This window comes from Panthera pardus, unplaced genomic scaffold, assembly GCF_024362965.1.
Source record: "Panthera pardus isolate Hobbes unplaced genomic scaffold, ASM2436296v1 HiC_scaffold_9, whole genome shotgun sequence".
NCBI classification, from domain to species: domain Eukaryota; kingdom Metazoa; phylum Chordata; class Mammalia; order Carnivora; family Felidae; genus Panthera; species Panthera pardus.
The window spans coordinates 1,433,874-1,453,108 of record NW_026527024.1 but is presented as its reverse complement, the minus strand read 5'-3'; the positions used below and the strand labels follow the sequence as shown (position 1 = coordinate 1,453,108).

General features: G+C 42.7%; 1 pseudogene; it reads right to left on the bottom strand.

The window, feature by feature from the left end:
• Positions 1-10,862: 10,862 nt before the first annotated feature.
• On the bottom strand, positions 10,863-12,668 carry LOC128775863 (GTPase IMAP family member 4-like; annotated as a pseudogene).
• Between the last annotated feature and the right edge of the window lie 6,567 nt (positions 12,669-19,235).

Genomic DNA, 19,235 nt, shown 5'->3' with positions numbered 1-19,235 from the left:
GGAAGCAGAAAATCTCCTGATAGCCCATCATAAATGATCTCCTCATGAAAGACAGTGACTGATGTGTTTCAGAATGTGAGAATGTTAGGATAGTTCAGTAGACCACTTTTTCCTATTATGTTTTACTTTTTAAAAACATGAAACAGATGGTACTTTCTCCGTCTTAGCTTACTGGGGCCAGACATGACCCACACTTTTGGTCCCTTATTCCATTCTGTATACACAGTAAAGAAATTCTTTCTGGCAGGTCCCAGCTGAGTCACCTTCTTGGACAGTAAATCTGGTTGTCAGATGGCCCCAGGGTGTGCGACTAGCTCTGTTCCATTCAGGGAGAAGAATAAAGTTTTCCAACTTTGGGTTTTGGCCCCTGCTCTGGTCTACACTCCCTCTTTATTAAGGAGTCCTAGATTTTGGATAGAAATCTGGTATTTTGGCTTATTTGATTTAGTTCTTTGCATGTATACTTGAGAATCTTGGAGAAGAGGAGACTTCGGTATCCTGAATCTAGCTGGTAACATTTGGAACGAGGGAAATGCCTTGAATATGATTGAAATGACTTTGTCCCTTTCAAATGTGAGATTATTTGAGACTGGGCGGTCACTCTGAAGGTATGATTCCAGACGAGCAGCATGGGCAACACCTGTGAACAACACAACCTGTAGGGAATGCAGATTCTCAAGCTCCACTCCGAGCCTACTGAATCAGGCTTTGTACTTTAACAAGACTTCCTGATGGCTCTGATACATGCTAATCCTTCACACAGTATAGAGAAAAACCTGAAGAAACAGCTTCTAGACTAAAAAGGGGGGGGGGGGGGGAGATTTGTGAAAACATGACAGCCTTGTAATCCAGGGTGTTGGTGTTTCTTTACAAGGGATTGCCTATACTCTATCAGTTGTCCAATTTCCATGACAAAGCCCAGGGCTCCCTTGCTGCACAATAGAATTTTATATAGTAGATGTCCAGATAATAGAAGCTGAGAACACTCTGTCTTCTTCTAGGGGAAAGAAAACAGGAAGGAAGAAAGAATAAACCCATGAGACTTGTGACCCAGATTCCACCTCTCCAGGTTCAGGAAGCAAGAGGTATATTGTCTTTTCCTCAGTTCATGGAGGAATGAAGAAGCATTAAGAATTGTATGGAAATTTGGTTGGGAGATTGTCAATGGAATTCACCATGAGGGTGAGAACGAAGTAGCTGTGCAGCGTCTATGTTTAATTTTGCTACGTAGGCTGTTTCCCATGTACTCCACATTGCTCCACAAGAAGCAATTGACTTAAAGTCTAAGGGACTCATTTGCATAAGCCTGCTCAAAGCATTTTTCCTACAAAAGCAACTATTAACTCAAGAGGAATGAAAAATAGAATTAAAATCTCCCTATCTCATTGTCCTTTCTCACAAATCTGTATCAGAGAATTGGTGCTTAAGAAAATGTGCACACCAGTGAGAAAGAATGAAATCTGGCCCTTTGTAGCAACGTGGATGGAACTGGAGAGTGTGATGGTAAGTGAAATAAGCCATACAGAGAAAGACAGATACCATATGTTTTCACTCTTATGTGGATCCTGAGAAACTTAACAGAAACCCATGGGGGAGGGGAAGTAAAAAAAAGAGGTAGAGTGGGAGAGAGCCAAAGCATAAGAGACTCTTGAAAACTAAGAACAGAGAAACCAGGAAGATGGCGGCGTAGGAGGACGCTGGGCTCACCGCGCGTCCTGCTGATCACTTAGATTCCACCTACCCCTGCCTAAAGAACCCAGAAAACCGCCAGAGGATTAGCAGAACGGAGTCTCCAGAGCCAAGCGCAGACGAGAGGCCCACGGAAGAGGGTAGGAAGGGCGGCGAGGCGGTGTGCGCTCCACGGACTGGCGGGAGGGAGCCGGGGCAGAGGGGCGGCTCGCCAGCCAAGCAGAGCCCCCGAGTCTGGCTGGCAAAAGCGGAGGGGCCGGACGGACTGTGTTCCGACAGCAAGCACGACTTACCGTCTGGGAGGTCATAAGTTAACAGCTCTGCTCAGAAAGTGGGAAAGCTGGAGGACAAAGGGAGGGAGAGCTGCTGAGCCCCCAGACGGCAGAGCTCAGCTTGGCAGGGAACAAAGGCGCTCGCCAGCGCCATCTCCCTCACCCATCCCCCAGCCAAAATCCCAAAGAGAACCAGTTCCTGCCAGGGAACTTGCTCGCTCAGCGCAAACACCCAACTCTGTGCTTCTGCGGAGCCAAACCTCCGGCAGTGGATCTGACTCCCTCCCGCTGCCACAGGGCCCCTCCTGAAGTGGATCACCTAAGGAGAAGCGAGCTAAGCCTGCCCCTCCTACCCCCGTGCACCTTGCCTACCCACCCCAGCTAATACGCCAGATCCCCAGCACCACAAGCCTGGCAGTGTGCAAGTAGCCCAGACGGCCACGCCACCCCACAGTGAATCCCGCCCCTAGGAGAGGGGAAGAGAAGGCACACACCAGTTTGACTGTGGCCCCAGCGGTGGGCTGGGGGCAGACATCAGGTCGGACTGCAGCCCCGCCCACCAACTCCAGTTATACACCACAGCACAGGGGAAGCGCCCTGCAGGTCCCCACCACTCCAGGGACTATCCAAAATGACCAAACGGAAGAATTCCCCTCAGAAGAATCTCCAGGAAATAACAACAGCTAATGAACTGATCAAAAAGGATTTAAATAATATAACAGAAAGTGAATTTAGAATAATAGTCATAAAATTAATCGCTGGGCTTGAAAACAGTATAGAGGACAGCAGAGAATCTCTTGCCACAGAGATCAAGGGACTAAGGAACAGTCACGAGGAGCTGAAAAGCGCTTTAAACAAAATGCAAAACAGAATGGAAATGACGACAGCTCGGATTGAAGAGGCAGAGAAGAGAATAGGTGAACTAGAAGATAAAGTTATGGAAAAAGAGGAAGCTGAGAGAAAGAGAGATAAAAAAATCCAGGAGTATGAGGGAAAAATTAGAGAACTAAGTGATACAGTAAAAAGAAATAATATACGCATAATTGGTATCCCAGAGGAGGAAGAGAGAGGGAAAGGTGCTGAAGGGGTACTTGAAGAAATTATAGCTGAGAACTTCCCTGAACTGGGGAAGGAAAAAGGCATTGAAATCCAAGAGGCACAGAGAACTCCCTTCAGACGTAACTTGAATCGATCTTCTGCACGACATATCATAGTGAAACTGGCAAAATACAAGGATAAAGAGAAAATTCTGAAAGCAGCAAGGGATAAACGTGCCCTCACATAGAAAGGGAGACCTATAAGACTCGTGACTGATCTCTCCTTTGAAACTTGGCAGGCCAGAAAGGCTTGGCACGATATCTTCAGTGTGCTAAACAGAAAAAATATGCAGCCGAGAATCCTTTATCCAGCAAGTCTGTCATTTAGAATAGAAGGAGAGATAAAGGTCTTCCCAAACAAACAAAAACTGAAGGAATTCGTCACCACTAAACCAGCCCTACAAGAGATCCTAAGGGGGATCCTGTGAGACAAAGTACCAGAGACATCACTACAAGCATAAAACATACAGACATCACAATGACTCTAAACCCGTATCTTTCTATAATAACACTGAATGTAAATGGATTAAATGCGCCAACCAAAAGACATAGGGTATCAGAATGGATAAAAAAACAAGACCCATCTATTTGCTGTCTACAAGAGACTCATTTTAGATCTGAGGACACCTTTAGATTGAGAGTGAGGGGATGGAGAACTATTTATCATGCTACTGGAAGCCAAAAGAAAGCTGGAGTAGCCATACTTATATCAGACAAACTAGACTTTAAATTAAAGGCCGTAACAAGAGATGAAGAAGGGCATTATATAATAATTACAGGGTCTATCCATCAGGAAGAGCTAACAATTATAAATGTCTATGCACCGAATACCGGAGCCCCCAGATATATATAAAACAATTACTCATAAACATAAGCAACCTTGTTGATAAGAATGTGGTCATTGCAGGGGACTTTAACACCCCACTTACAGAAATGGATAGATCATCTAGACACACAGTCAATAAAGAAACAAGAGCCCTGAATGATACATTGGATCAGATGGACTTGACAGATACATTTAGAACTCTGCATCCCAAAGCAACAGAATATACTTTCTTCTCGAGTGCACATGGAACATTCTCTAAGATAGATCATATACTGGGTCACAAAACAGCCCTTCATAAGTTTACAAGAATTGAAATTATACCATGCATACTTTCAGACCACAATGCTATGAAGCTTGAAATCAACCACAGGAAAAAGTCTGGAAACCTCCAAAAGCGTGGAGGTTAAAGAACACCCTACTAACGAATGAGTGGGTCAACCAGGCAATTAGAGAAGAAATTAAAAAATATATGGAAACAAACGAAAATGAAAATACAACAATCCAAACGCTTTGGGACGCAGCGAAGGCAGTCCTGAGAGGAAAATACATTGCAATCCAGGCCTATCTCAAGAAACAAGAAAAATCCCAAATACAAAATCTAACAGCACACCTAAAGGAAATAGAAGCAGAACAGCAAAGGCAGCCTAAACCCAGCAGAAGAAGAGAAATAATAAAGATCAGAGCAGAAATAAACAATATAGAATCTAAAAAAATGGTAGAGCAGATCAACGAAACCAAGAGTTGGTTTTTTGAAAAAATAAACAAAATTGACAAACCTCTAGCCAGGCTTCTCAAAAAGAAAAGGGAGATGACCCAAAGAGATAAAATCATGAATGAAAATGGAATCATTACAACCAATCCCTCAGAGATACAAACAATTATCAGGGAATACTATGAAAAATTATATGCCAACAAATTGGACAACCTGGAAGAAATGGACAAATTCCTAAATACCCACACTCTTCCAAAACTCAATCAGGAGGAAATAGAAAGCTTGAACAGACCCATAACCAGTGAAGAAATGGAATCGGTTATCAAAAATCTCCCAACAAATAAGAGTCCAGGACCAGATGGCTTCCCAGGGGAGTTCTACCAGACGTTTAAAGCAGAGATAATACCTATTCTTCTCAAGCTATTCCAAGAAATAGAAAGGGAAGGAAAACTTCCAGACTCATTCTATGAAGCCAGTATTACTTTGATTCCTAAACCAGACAGAGACCCAGTAAAAAAAGAGAACTACAGGCCAATATCCCTGATGAATATGGATGCAAAAATTCTCAATAAGATACTAGCAAATCGAATTCAACAGCATATAAAAAGAATTATTCACCATGATCAAGTGGGATTCATTCCTGGGATGCAGGGCTGGTTCAACATTCGCAAATCGATCAACGTGATACATCACATTAACAAAAAAAAAAAGAGAAGAACCATATGATCCTGTCAATCGATGTAGAAAAGGCCCTTGACAAAATCCAGCACCCTTTCTTAATAAAAACCCTTGAGAAAGTCGGGATAGAAGGAACATACTTAAAGATCATAAAAGCCATTTATGAAAAGCCCACAGCTAACATCATCCTCAACGGGGAAAAACTGAGAGCTTTTCCCCTGAGATCAGGAACACGACAGGGATGCCCACTCTCACAGCTGTTGTTTAACATAGTGCTGGAAGTTCTAGCATCAGCAATCAGACAACAAAAGGAAATCAAAGGCATCAAAATTGGCAAAGATGAAGTCAAGCTTTCGCTTTTTACAGATGACATGATATTATACATGGAAAATCCGATAGACCCCACCAAAAGTCTGCTAGAACTGATACATGAATTCAGCAAAGTTGCAGGATACAAAATCAATGTACAGAAATCAGTTGCATTCTTATACACTAACAATGAAGCAACAGAAAGACAAATGAAGAAACTGATCCCATTCACAATTGCACCAAGAAGCATAAAATACCTAGGAATAAATCTAACCAAAGATGTAAAAGATCTGTATGCGGAAAACTATAGAAAGCTTATGCAGGTAATTGAAGAAGATATAAAGAAATGGAAAGACATTCCCTGCTCATGGATTGGAAGAATAAATATTGTCAAAATGTCAATACTACCCAAAGCTATCTACACATTCAATGCAATCCCAATCAAAATTGCACCAGCATTTTTCTCGAAACTAGAACAAGCAATCCTAAAATTCATATGGAACCACAAAAGGCCCAGAATAGCCAAAGTAATTTTGAAGAAGAAGACCAAAGCAGGAGGCATCACAATCCCAGACATTAGCTTCTACTACAAAGCTGTAACCATCAAGACAGCATGGTATTGGCATAAAAACAGACACATAGACCAATGGAATAGAATAGAAACCCCAGAACTAGACCCACAAACGTATGGCTAACTAATCTTTGACAAAGCAGGAAAGAACATCCAATGGAAAAAAGACAGTCTCTTTAACAAATGGTGCTGGGAGAACCGGACAGCAACATGCAGAAGGTTGAAACTAGACCACTTTCTCACACCATTCAGAAAAATAAACTCAAAATGGATAAAGGACCTGAATGTGAGACAGGAAACCATCAAAACCCTAGAGGAGAAAGCAGGAAAAGACCTCTCTGACCTCAGCCTTAGCAATCTCTTACTCGGCACATCCTCAAAGGCAAGGGAATTAAAGGCAAAAGTGAATTACTGGGACCTTATGAAGATAAAAAGTTTCTGCACAGCAAAGGAAACAACCAACAAAACTAAAAGGCAACCAACGGAATGGGAAAAGATATTTGCAAATGACATATCGGACAAAGGGCTAGTATCCAAAATCTATAAAGAGCTCACCAAACTCCACACCCGAAAAACAAATAACCCAGTGAAGAAATGGGCAGAAAACATGAATAGACACTTCTCTAAAGAAGACATCCGGATGGCCAACAGGCACATGAAAAGATGTTCAACGTCGCTCCTTATCAGGGAAATACAAATCAAAACCACACTCAGATATCACCTCACGCCAGTCAGAGTGGCCAAAATGAAGAAATCAGGAGACTATAGATGCTGGAGAGGATGTGGAGAAACAGTAACCCTCTTGCACTGTTGGTGGGAATGCAAATTGGTGCAGCCGCTCTGGAAAGCAGTGTGGAGGTTCCTCAGAAAATTAAAAATAGACCTACCCTATGAGCCAGCAATAGCACTGCTAGGAATTTATCCAAGGGATACAGGAGTACTGATGCATAGGGGCACTTGTACCCCAATGTTTATAGCAGCACTCTCAACAATAGCCAAATTATGGAAAGAGCCTAAATGTCCATCAACTGATGAATAGATAAAGAAATTGTGGTTTATATACACAATGGAATACTACGTGGCAATGAGAAAGAATGAAATATGGCCTTTTGTAGCAACGTGGATGGAACTGGAGAGTGTGATGCTAAGTGAAATAAGCCATACAGAGAAAGACAGATACCATATGGTTTCACTCTTATGTGGATCCTGAGAAACGTAACAGAAACCCATGGGGGAGGGGAAGGAAAAAAAAAAAAAGAGGTTAAAGTTGGAGAGAGCCAAAACATAAGAGACTGTTAAAAACTGAGAACAAACTGAGGGTTGATGGGGGGTGGGAGGGAGGACAGGGTGGGTGATGGGTATTGAGGAGGGCACCTTTTGGGATGAGCACTGGGTGTTGTATGGAAACCAATTTGACAGTAAATTTCATATATTAAAAAAAAAAAAGAAAAAAGAAAAAAAAGAAAACTAAGAACAAACTGAGGGTTGATGGGGGAGGGGAGGGAGGGGAGGCTCGGTGATGGGTATTGAAGAGGGCATCTTTTGGGATGAGCCCTGGGTGTTGTATGGAAACCAACTTGACAATAAATTTCATATATTAAAAAAAAAGAGAGAAAAAATAAAAATAAAAATAATAAAATAGGTCTTTTGGAAACAGCCTAAAGATGGAACTTGTTTTCTTATTCATTCTGTTACCCTGTGTCTTTTGACTAGAGCATTTAGTCCATTGACATTTAGAGTGAGTTCTGAAAAATATGAATTTATTGCCATTGTGTTGCCTTTAGAGTTTGAGTTTCTGGTGGTGTTCTCTGGTCTTTGTTGCTTTTGTCTTTTTTGCTTTGGTTCACCTTTTCTCCCCTGAGAGAGTCCCCCACACAATTTCATTCCAGGCTGGTTACTGGTCACAAACGTCTATAGTTTTCCTGTGTCTGGGAAACACTTTATCTCCCTTTCTATTTTGAACAAACAACCTTGCTGAATAAAGAGCTTTGGGCTGCTTACTTTTCCAGTTCAGCACTTTGAATATATCCCGCCACTCCTTTCTGTCCTGCCAATTTCTGTGGATAGGTCTGCTGAGAACCTGATCTGGTTGCACTTGTAGGTTAAGGGCTTTTTTCCTTTGCTGCTTTCACAATTCTTTCCTTGTCTGTTTATTTTGTGAATTTGAATATGAAATGACTTGTTGATAGTTGGTGTTCCTTGAATCTGATGGGAGTTCTCTGTGCTTCCTGGGTTTTGATGTCTGTCTTTCCTCAGGGTAGGAAAGTGTTCTGGTATGATTTCCTCACATAAACCTTCTCTGTGTTCTCTGTCTTCATTTTCTGAGACCCCTATTAATCGGATGTTGTTCCTTTTGAATGAGTCACCACGTTCTCTAAATCTTATCTCATACTCTTTTGCCTTAGTTTCCCTCTTTTTTTCCTGCTTCCTTAACCTCCATAAGTTTGTCCTCTGCATCATCGATTCCCTGCTCTGCTGCATCCATCCTTGCCACCGTGACAACCATATGAGATTGCATCCCAGTTCCAGCATTTTTAATTTCATGATGGCAAATTTTACTTCTTTTATCTCCACAGAAAGGGAATCTATGCTTTTTTCAAACCCAGCTAATATTCGTACTATTGGGACTCTAAATTCTGGTTCAGACATTTTGCTTATTTGTCGGAAGCATTTCCTCCTGTCCTTCCTTTTGAGTGAATTCCTTCATTTTGGAAGAAGAAAAGGAATTATTAAAAAAATTAAAAAATTTAAAACAGCACACAAAAAAATCAAATGAAGGATGCTAGATCCTAGGTGTGTTTTGGTCTGGTTGTTGAAAGAAGCCTGACAGAATACAGAAAAAAGGGAAAGAAAGGGGGAAAAAAGGAAATAAAAAGTAGGAAAACATTTGATAATTAAAAACATGCAACCTTCCTTTGTCTCCAGCATCCATCCACTCCCCACTTATACACTATCTGCGACCAAGCCATGAGGTGGCACCTCCCTTCTGAATTTCATCTCAGAAGGGGCTGTGTTTCCAAACCCCTCATTTCTGAGGTCCCTTAGTCTTGGCCCACTCCAACCCTCCGTGGGAGGGTCTTGCCAAGCAATGGCCAGGTGCTCGCCACCCCTGCGAACGTTCATGGGACCACCTGCTGCAGATGCCCAGAGCCTACAGCCAGGTACCAATGTGCCCCACAAGACGTTTGCCCAGTCATGTAGCAGCAGCATCTCAGGGATTGTGGTAAATCACAACACACATCTGGTGCCAGACTTCACTGCCCCATAATGCCTTTGTTCCAAAACCAACAAACAGCTGTTCTCCAGGGTCCACTGGGACACTTACCTGTGGGGAGGCCACACGACCTCTACCAAATGTTCTCTTAGCAGGGGAACTGCTTCTCCCCACGTGGCCCTCGGAGCCCTCGGAACTCGCTCCTGGGGATTCACCCTTCCCACCAGATCACCACCAGGTAGCGAGATACAGAGTTTCCAACTCTGGGCTCCCTTGTTTATAGGGCCCTTCTTCTTAATGGTATTGAAAATCTACTTTCTCCTTTCTTGCTTTCTTGTTCAGTCCCTTTTGGGTGTTTCCACTCTTTCTCTTTCTCTACAGTTGCCTTTTGGGGGAGTGTTTTCCTGTATTCTACCCCCTGTTTCTGTCCTATCTCCACAAGCAAAAACAACTCCCTATCCTCCATGGCTTCTCTCTCCCCCAAATCACCTCTCGTGCTGTGTACCTGCCAAGTTCTGTGGCTCAGGTTACGCAGATGGTTATGTTGATCCTCAGATAAATTTTCTAGTGTGAAAAATGCTTTTGTGCTGATCTGGCTGAATTTCAGGAATGAGAGAAGCAGAAAACTTCCATGCTACTCCACCATCTTGGTCCCTTCTCCTGGGGAGAAGGGATTGTGAGGGATTGTGAGCTTCTTTGTGGTGTGCTTCCTTTATCCTCGAGATTAATTAAAAGTACAGTCTAAACTCATGGGTGTTTGAGGAAAACTGGGAGAGGTATATGTCCCTTTGGGAAAAATGGCTTTGAGCATGGACAAGCCAATGTCAAGATGGCAGAGTGAGGAGAGTTGCCATAAGTCACATATGACCACCAGAACATATTGGCAGAACATGGAAATGTGCTTTGGGAAACCTTCGCATGGATTATGTGAGAAGTACCAAATAGAAAAGTAAAAAACAGATAGAGACACTTCCTACTGTTATCCACATATTAAAGGGGATTTTTGCTCCAGGAAAACCAGAAAGGTCTCTAAAGCCTTGTTTACACATAATTTCTATCAGTGCATAATGAATGAATCCAACGAGAAGGTGGTGTTTGACTGGCAGAGGGGTGGAGAATGTGGCTGGGAATTTCCAAGGAAAAGGAGGAGAGATGTGTTGAGGGTAGAGCAAGACTAGCTCTGAAATCATCTTGAACTGTTACCAAAAACTGAAACTCACACCTGTAGTCTTAGAAGAAGTGGCAAACGTAGGGAACCTGGGTGGCTCAGTCCACTGAGCATCCCACTCTCAGTTTCAGCTCAGGTCATGATCTCATGGTTTGTGGGTTTGAGCCCTGCGTCAAGCTCTGCACTGATGTGTGGAGCCTGCTTGGGGTTCTCTCTATCACTGCCTCTCCCCTGCTCATGCCTCTAAATAAATAAATAAATTTTAAAGAAAATAATAAAGAAAAATAAATATCAAAGGTATTTTCCAAGAAGAAGTGGACTGCAAATTTATGGAAATATGACGGAACAGAAAACTTTTATTATAATACCAACTAGCAAGCAGTTCAGCTGGGAGAGGGTGGTATGTGCAGTAAGGTATGAAGGTCTGAGGTGATGGAGGTGAAGTGGCAACAGTTAGTTTCACATGAAAAGGAGAGAACTGGTTATTCAGCAAATATGTTGCATTAAAGTCTGTCAAAGAGTTGCTGTAGATATATCTGAATACAGCAAACCGTTGTTCTCTTCTGTGTTGAATCTTTGTCTTTCAACTGCTCTTTCTGGCATTTCACTTAGTTGAGTTCTGAGAGGTCTAGTTTCCAGACAACTCTTTGTTCTTCAGTGGGCAGCTGATAAGGAACAACTTGAGTCCCTCTGTAAAAATGTAACTAAATAAATTTCCATTCATCTGGAAAGAATTCTATTAGCATCTCTATCATTAGACTACCTAACATGAAGAACCAATCTTTGTAACAAACCATATGGGTAAGGTGATTGCCATGTCCTAAAAGCAAAAATAAGTGAGTAGAAGCAACAAAGGGAGAGGATCCACCAATCTAGAAGGAATCTGGATTTCACTTGGGACAAATAGAGAAATTTGGGGGTCATCTTCTTAGAAGAGCATCAATACCTTCTACTCTGGAGTTCGACAAACTGAGAATGTGTCCCTCCCCTGGTAAGTCAATCAAACATCTACCAATCACCACCAGTGAATCTGATTATACCCCTTCGTCCTGAGAGTCTGAGAGACAGAATCGAGAGTGCTTCAAGGTTGGTGAATGAGTTCTGGGGTGGGGGCTTGGCAGGGCCAGCAGAAAATGTGTAGCAAATAAGGAGATCTTCTCATTCAGGTTAATCTTCCATAAACAGGTGAGAGAAGATAGGAAAAACCATCTGCAGAGCTTTCATGATCAAGTCAACTATCTTATACTGATTCTCATCTCTGTGTTTTTGCAGCTTTACAGCATATAATGCCTCTTTCTCAGCCAATTCCCTCTCCATTTGTTCCATTTGTTTCTGCTGCTCCAGTTTATCCTCCAGCTTTCTGATTTTGTATTCAAATTCCTTTCTTATCTGCACTCTCTCTAGCTCTGCTGCATAAAATTCTTGCATTTCTTGCATTTGTTTCTGAATCTCATTGTCAGCCTTTTGTACCTCTTATTAATGTAGCATCTTCCTTCATTCTTGACTAGAATGCGCTGGACCAGGGTGAGCAGCTGATTTCTCTAGGCCTTCTGCTCAGCTCTTGTTGCCCGATTGTTGAACACACAGTAGCGATCACCAAACTTGCCCACTGGCTCGCGGATATCTTTGGGTGCTTCCTCTAAGTAATCATGGAAATTGGTGCCATCCAAGTCATCTTTCCGGGTGAATAAGAGAATCATGTATCTCCTAGCTCTGAGCCCAAACATTTGCAGGATCTTCTCCGTGGCCTTTCACTCTTCCTGCGTGTACCAGCCTAGCGGAATCACCAGGAGTAGAGCATGAGGCCCTGGGGAGGTCAGGAAGATGCAGTGAGCAATCTCCTTGCAGGTGTCAGCACCCTGTGCCTCAGTGTCGAAAATGCCAGGCGTATCTACGACCACAATTTCTCTTCCCTGCCACCTGCTGCTCCCCCTCTTACAGGTCTTGGTGGCAGATGTTGCCGCAATGCTGGAATGAAACACTTTCTCTCCGAGGATGCTGTTGCCTGTGGCACTTTTCCCTGCTCCAGTCTTACCCACTAAGACAAGTCTCAGCTGTGAATCTCTGCCATCTTGGTTTCTAAGCCCTGGGACATCAGGAAACAAAAGCCACAGCATGAGGATGGTAATCCAGCTGCTTCCCCTGCATGGTCCCCCATTTCCCTTCACACACATCCCTCCTCTGTAGCCACACGGTCCCCCCCAAAAGTGACTGCTGTACTCCCAGAACTCTATAGAAGGCCCTTCTAAAGAAGCCTATTCGAAGTCTACAGAAAGCCTGACGTTCTCTTGCAATACTTGGGGAATGCCAAAGTACTTTCTAGGATTTCCTGGAGCTTCTTACTCTTCCTTTTGGTAGCTAAGTAGCCCACAGAAGAGGAAACAAAATATTGTAGTTTACAAAGAGAATTCTGAGCTGCTGCTGCTGGTAGCTATTCCTCATAAGAGCAATGCAGGAAGTAATACAAAATCTGACTTTGGGGCATCTCAGTGGAAGACTCCCCTCCCCATTTATATTCAAAATGGAACTTTGCTTCTTCCTATTAAGAAGCCAGCTAGTCAGGTTACACAAGCCAACTCATCCTTGTAGGGTACAAAAGGGATGCCTGTGTGGAAAGACCAAATGTCTTTTTCTATTTCGTGTGTGCAACCATCCTGTCAGGGGTTGTGACATGAGAGAGAACAATATAATTTAACTTTAAAGTTTAAAAGCTTAGCTTAGAATCCAGTGAAGTTTTTATATTCTAAAATAAGACATTACAGAATTATAGTCATAAATTACTGACATTTCTCCAAAGTTACTATAAAATCCCTTGATACTAAAAAAAAATGAAAGAAAAAGAGCACCTGGGTGGCTCAATTGATTGAGTGTTGGACTCTTGATATTCGCTCTGGTCATGATCCCAGAGTCGTGCGATTGAGTCCCACATAGGCTACACGCTGAGCATGGAGTCTGCTTAAGATTCTCTCTCTCTCCCTCTCTCTCTCTCTTTATCTCTGTCCCTCTGTCCCTCATCCTTTCTCTCTCTCTCAAATAAAAAAATGAGGGACACCTGCGTGGCTCAGTCAGTTGAGCATCCAACTTTGCCTCAGGTCATGATCTCACAGTTCATGAGTTCGAGCACCAAATCAGGTTCTGTGCTGACATCTCAGAGCCTGGAGCCTGCTTGGGATTCTGTGTCTCTCTCTTTCTCTACCAAACCCCTGCTCTAGCTCTGTCTCTCTCTGACTCAAAAGTAAATAAGTATTAAAAATTTTATTAAAAACTTTTTAAAAAAACGATCATATGATTCAGTAATGCCACTTCTGGGTATTTATCCCAAGGAAAAAACACTAACTGGAAAAGTTATCTGCATTCCCATGTTTATTGCAGCATTATCTACAATAGCCAGGATATGGAAACAATCTAAGTGTCCACTGATGGATAAATGGACCGAGAAATCATGGCATATATACACAATTGGATATTAGTCATCCATTAAAAAAAAACCAAATCTTGCCATTTGCAACAGCATGGATGGATGTCAAGGGAATTATGCTCAGTGAAATAAGTCAGACAGAGAAAAACAAGTACTCCACCATCTCCCTTATATATGGAATGTAAAAAAGAAAAAAACAAGACAAGCTCATAGTTACAGAGAACAGGTTGATGGTTCCCAGGTTGAGGGGATTGGTGAAACCTGGGAAGGGATCAAAAGATAAAAGATAAAATAAAATGAATATATGTTATGACAACATACACATATATAGGCTAGTGGGAAATAGCAAGACTTGCTGGATATATTTTTCAATTGATGATTAAATCTACTGAAAGGAGATGAATTTTATTTTATGTAAATTAAAATTCAATAAAGCTGAAAAATTGCAGCACTTTAGTACAATTGGGTGCATTTAGGATAATCCGTCATGGTAGATTTACATGATTTTTTTTAAGTTTATTCATTTATTTTGAGAGAGAGAGAGAGAGAGAGAGAGAGAGAGAGAGAGAGAGAGAGTATGAGCAGGAAGGGGCAGAGAGAGGGAGAGAAAGAATCTCAAACAGTCTCCACGCTGTCGGTGCAGAGCCCAACACAGGGCTTGAACTCACAACCCATCAGATCATGACCTGGGCCAAATCAAGAGTCTAAATTTAAAAACAAGACGTCTAATGCACTGAGCCACCCGGGCGCCCCAACATGATTTACAATCATCTAAAACTGGCTACAAGCTGTCATCCTACCTGTGTCCGTGCCCCATTATGATATGAATATGAATCTTTTCTCATCCACAGATGGAGTCTATTTCTGCATCTTTTGGAGCTCAAAGCCTCAAAGGTTTTGCAGTTTGCCTTTTGACAATGTCTGCTTCTTTACACATTTCTTGTCTCTGTTTTATAATTTGACACTTTTTCCAACCCATGTCCTCCCTCTCATGCATTTAAAAATATCTGTAACACTTTATTAGAAATGACATAGTAAAGAAAAGAAACGATGATTCCTATGCACCTCACAGCTCAGTCCCCAGGAAGTCTGTAGCCTACAATCGACGTTGGCCCAGTTCCCAGAACCATCTCACAAGAACAAGCATGGTTGTTGTCAATTTACCGGTGCACAGCCACACTTCTTTCTTGTCTTCACCACAACCATTTCCTGCTGCATCTCCTTCTGTTTTTGTCTTCTGGCGACATAGGGTTGTGAGCACCTCACAGCACACAAGGCTGAGGTGCAAGGTCCATGTCCCGCACCCAGCCCTGCAGTGGAAGCCTGCAGCATTTTGGTACAATTGGATGCAATTAGGATAATCAGTTGTGGTAGATTTACATGATTTTTCAAAGTTAATCATTTATTTTGAGAGAGAGAGAGGGAGAGATAGAGAGCGTGAGCAGGAAGGGGCAGAGAGAGCAATCTACAAACTGGGAGAAAATGTTTGCGAGTCACATATCAGATAAAGAAAGAACTTGTGTATATACTTGATAAAGATCTGGCAAAGAATAGAATGTGTCAAGAACTCTGAATATTCATTAATGCAAAGACAGTCCAATTTAAAATAGAAAATACAAACATTTTCGACATAATTAAAATATGTATACACCAGTGAAACCATCATAACAAGCAAGATAGCGAATGTATCCATCAGCCACAAAAGTTCTTCATGCACCGCTCACCTGCCCCTGTCCCTTAGGCACCATTTATGTGCTCTGCACAATATGCACAGCAAACTGTTCCTCATGTGAACATTTGAGTGGCCCGACCCAGATTCAGAGCTTCAGGTCCTTAAGAAGAAGGTTTTCTTACCATCAATGCCACCTTCTGCAACATGGTAATTGTTGATCCCAAACCCCAGAGAATGCAGTCCACCTTAGGAAGAATTTCAGATAATCAAGATACTTCTTAACAGGAAGAAAGAACTTCAGAACAATTGCCTCAGATATTCCATTTTGTATTTTTGTTCATAAACATAGACGAGGCCAAAAATAAATAAATAAAATAAAATAAACATAGATAGACCACTGTTTTAAAAACATACCAGAAATTATGCAACCTTACATCCACATTCACAAATGATTACAAATGCACTCTGGGTTGTTGTTCATGGACTATGTGCACAGCACTTTGGCAAATGATCGCTGCCTCTGGAACATGCATCTTCAGGGCTCATCACTCGCAACGTCTCTGAAACTCCCTCAGCAGAGTCGTCTTCAAAGTTAAAGGCAACAATGGAAGACAAGTCTCTAATGTGTAGCTTCTTTTTGCTTCCAAACACTAGCATGCTTTGGTCACTCAACCTATTTACCAGATTGAGACTTTCAAAAGTGAAATTCATTCGCAAAAGGCCAAGTTGTGGTCTCTAAGTGTACTCAGAAATTTAGCCCCAGCCACACCACAAGCTTGCCGGCAAAGTCACCCACACAGATGTAAAGATCATGTGCATTCGCTGCTGTGCTCTTGACCGCCTGTCCTCTCCTCGGACACAAGGATGTGGACACTCCTTGGCACAGATTTTTAGCTGGTCAAGTCTTGGGTCTGATTGACCTTGAATAAGTAAGGCCCAGGGCCCTGAGGGACCCTGACCCACCTGAGAAATTGGAGGCCCTACTCCACCTCTCTGAATCTCTAGATTCTCTGTGATTTACACATAAATGTCCCTCCCTGGTGGGATGTGGGAACTTCCTGTCAGTTCTCTGCATGAGCAAAGTGCCTGTCACCTGGATTCCCAGCGCTACACTCATAGGAAACACACACCTCAGTTACAGGAATTAGGATCGGCAAGATCTTGGGGTTCTTCTCTACTGGAATCTCCTCTCCATCAAAGTCCTCCTGTGTGCAACTATGTGATTAAATAAGAGGGATGTCACAAGGACAGGGAGAGAAGACACTTATTCTTTCCTCCCATCGGCCCTTCAAAATGGCTCCATCCGTGCCACCTGAAGGAAAACTTACACAGGTTCTGCCTTAAGCAAAAAACCTCTCCAATCACTATTGGTCACATTCATGTACTCAAATCATCTAGTGTAATAATCACACTCTCAATTTCACTGAGGGGTGGGGCGCCTGGGTGACTCACTCAGCTGAGCATCTGACTTCAGCTCAGGTCATGATCTCGAGGTCCATGGGTTTGAGCCCCACGTTGGGCTGTATGCTGACAGTTTGGAGCCTGGAGACTGCTTCAGATTCTGTGTCTCCCTCTCTCTCTGCCCCGACTCTGCTCATGCTCTCTCTCTCACACAAATAAATAAACACTTGAAAAAATTTCAGAAGGAGTTAACATGGCAGAGAAGTAAGGGAATCTGAAGTTCCCTCGTCCCTCAAACACAGAAGTATTGAGGCAAGAAGGCTTGAAATTCCAGGAATCCAGGCTACAGAGTGACAGAAACATCTTCAGGGGCCCATGGGGACAAAGTGATGGGCCACAGATGCATGATTTCAAACTGGGAGAGATAAAAAAGGCAGCGTAGGAACGGAGGGGAGGGATCCCCTTCTGCAGAAAGACAAAAGAAAGCGAAAGAGACGTTGCAGAAGTGGAAGGTTGTATTTGGACAAGAGAAAAAACTTGGGTTGGGGAACAGAAAAAAATGGAGAAAGAACCAATTTTTAACTGCAGGGCTTTCTCCGGCCTCTTTGTGTACCTGGGGAGGAGGGAGCCGGCCCGAGCTCTGTAGCCCGCTCCCAGGCACAGTTGGAGAGAGCAATCCCCTCCCTGAGTGCTGTGGGAAGAAGGCAAATAGCCATTCCAAGGACAAAGGACACTGCAGGACCCCCTGCCACCCAGAGGCCCTTTGTGACCATACCCTGGAGTGACAGTATGCCAGAACTGGGGCACGTGGAGCAGGATCCTTTAAGACATTGGGGTTTGAATCCCAGCCGACTGCCTGGGAGACCCAGGATCCTGAAGCAGAACAGACTGCCCACTCATGCTCCTTTGGCACTGTGAGGACGACCTGAACAGAGTGGTCTAGGATGCCTGGTCTGGGGAGGAGAGACTGGGGTGTCACCATTTTACTCCCCATCACCAACAAGGTGGGGCTTCAGGGAACAGACAATGGATCCACAGTGGAGGTGGACCTGCTCACACCAAAGCATGCCCCTCTGCACCTGGTAACTGTGTGTCTAACAGAGCAAGACTCAACACTGACTGAACCAGACAGTCCCTCCTCCAGACCAGCACAGGCACTGGTTACAAGGCACCATCAGGTATTGGTCCAGTAGTTTTGCATTCTCTGATTTGATTCTTGGTCAATTTTTATTTTATGTATATATATACATATACATATTTCTTCTTCTTCTTCTTCTTCTTCTTCTTCTTCTTCTTCTCCTCTTCTTCTTCTTTCATCTTTCATCTTTCTTCTTCTTCTTCTTCCTCTTATTTCTTCCCTTCTCTAGGCTGGTTATTCTGGTTGTTGGCTTGTTTAAGCAGACATTTTTAATCTGTTCTCTTTATGCCTCTTCTGTATCTCCTTTATTTTCCTCTCTATCTCTCTCTATGGAGTAAGCCATAAAGTTTCTCTGATCTCTGGTCAATTTTTTTTTCTTTTCCTTTTCCCTGCCCCTGTCATTTCTCTCTTTGTATGGGATAAGGACTCTTCCACCACCACCCCCATTAAATTTTTTTTTTCCAGGCATACTTCAACAAACAAATCAAAGCACTCCTGGTGGAAGGTCCAAACCACCACTAGGAATAGGGAGACAAAGTAATCAGAGTCTCAACAACAAAGAGCACAAAACACACTCCAAAAATACCTCTTGAAGGGCCAGGCCCTGGACAACATTATGACCCCCTGTTTTAATATAATAGTCCTCACAGGAGCAAGACCCATAGGAAGCTATTAAAACACATAAGGGACAGAAAACTAGGCAAAATGATGAAACGGAAGAATTCTCCTCAAAAGAAACTCCAGGAGGAAATGACAGCTAGAAAATTGCTCAAAACAGACATAAGCAATATAACTGAGCAAGAATTTAGAATAATAGTCATATTAGTGGGCTTGAAAGTAGCATAGAAGACAGACGAGAATCTATTCCCACAGAGATCAAGGAACTAAGAAATAGTCACAACGAATTAAGAAATGCTGTAAATGAGGTGCAAAATAAACTAGATGCAGTGACAGCTAGGAGGAAGGAGGCAAAGGGTAGATTAAGTGAAATAGAAGACAAAATTATGGAAAATGATGAAGCCAAGAAAAAGAGAGATAAGAAAATACTACACCCTGAGGGGAGAAATAGA